The sequence below is a fragment of the Musca vetustissima genome, unplaced genomic scaffold, assembly GCF_032173495.1.
Source record: "Musca vetustissima isolate MV318-11 ecotype Yass unplaced genomic scaffold, APGP_CSIRO_Mvet_v1 utg123825, whole genome shotgun sequence".
Lineage (NCBI taxonomy): Eukaryota > Metazoa > Arthropoda > Insecta > Diptera > Muscidae > Musca > Musca vetustissima.
Window position 1 is genome coordinate 4,019 of NW_026881525.1, and position 2,009 is coordinate 6,027.

Sequence of the window (2,009 nt, forward strand, 5' to 3'; positions counted from 1 at the left end):
TTATATAAAATACTAAAAAATCCTTATTTGACTCAGTTTTCCAAATATTCGGGTTGCTCCTAATTATTTTGTGGCTTGACTTGATAGCATGCGTTATATTAGTATAATCTTCAAGCTGACCAAATCAAATTCAAAATCAACCACGAAAAAGCAAAATTTTAATGCTTTCCAATTAATTGCAGATTTTATTTAAAATATTGTATGATTACTATGTTCTGAATTAGTCCTTCTCCTTTCCATTTGATCCTCAATAATTTTTTAATGGTATGCATAACATATTAGATCCTTACCTTCTAATTATTTCTCTAATATGTCAAATTTTTTAATAAGGTTTTCACTAAAAAATTTAAATAACTTTTAGGTCCGCAAGTCTCCGCAGCTAATTTCTTTTACACATTGATGAACACCCTTTTCACAACTCAAATAAAAACCAGTAAGGAAAGTAGTAAAGTCGGACGGGGCCAACTATATGATACCCTTCACCACTATGGGTATATTAAACAGGACAATTAACATGAAATTGGATGAAATAAAATATGTGATATTTATCTAAATGTGAATCTACCTAGATCTATCCATTAACATGTCATTAGTTTGTTACAATGAGACAAACAGTATGTAAATCGAATTCAAACAAATATCAATAGGTCATCCGATGGGCTATGTCTGTACTTCTAGAAAATGCAACTACGTAATTCTAAGCTTAATTTTGTACAAAATTTGATGTCAATCTGAGGAGGAGTTTGATGCCCAATTCACTTGAAATCGGGGGAAAAAAATATGGAAACTATATCCAAATATAGAAGCGATTTGAAACAAACTTGTTACAGGTTAGGTTATACTTATTTCAGAACGTTTTGTTCCTATCAGCCTATTGGCTCCTTGGTGCGTCAATTACTTAAAATCAATCTATAATAAGAGAGAGCTATATCTAAATCTCACTCATCACTCTAGGCTCAACTCAGAACGTTATGCCAAATTTCGTGCAAATCGAAGGATATATATGGACTTCGGGGCACCATTTACATGAAATCGGACGAAACTATATATGGGAGCTATATCTACATCAGGACCGATTTTCTCGAAACCTTGCAGACATCACTCTAGGCTCAATTCAGTACGTTATGCCAAATTTCGTGCAAATCGAAAGATATATAGGGACTTCGGGGCACCATTTACATGAAATCGGACGAAACTATATGGGAGCATCTGGACCGATTTTCACGAAACTTGGCAGACATCATTCTAGACTTAAATGATTAGGCTGTACCAATATATAGGGACTTCGGGGCACCATTTACATGAAATCGGACGAAACTATATGGGAGCATCTGGACCGATTTTCACGACACTTGGCAGACATCATTCTAGACTTAAATGATTATACCCTACACAACTATGTTGTCAGAGTATTATAGCTTTGTGCAGCCCCAAATGTTTGTAACGCCGCGAAATATTGGTCCTAGACCCACCTTTAAGTATACCGATCGTCATATCTCGACTAGCTGAGTCGATCTAGACATGTGTCCGTCCGTCCGTCCGTCTGTCCATTATAATTTGTAAACACGATACAGGCCACAGTTATGGACCAATCTTCACGAAATTTTGCATGTAGGATGGGCTCTGGCCAATGAAGACCCCTATTTTTTTTGGAAAAGATCGGTTAATATTTAGGGGATAAAATGGACCAAATACTAAATTTTTGTCGGTTTTTCTGGTCGCTCCAGAGGCCGCAATTGTGGCCCAAACACCGCGAATTTTTGCATGGAGAAGGGGATCGGGCCAGAGAATAAGCATGCATGTTTTGATAAAGATCGGTCAATATTTAGCGGGTCAAATGGACCCTGACTTTTGTGTGAAAAATGACAAAATTTGTATTCTATGGCATATATATTTACTCCTGGAGTATGTAGACCCCAGGAGTTGATAGCATATCCAAGAGGAGTGGTTTTCCTTTAAATTGATACCAAATATAGTGATGTATCTACTCAGATGTGGGAGTTACAGTC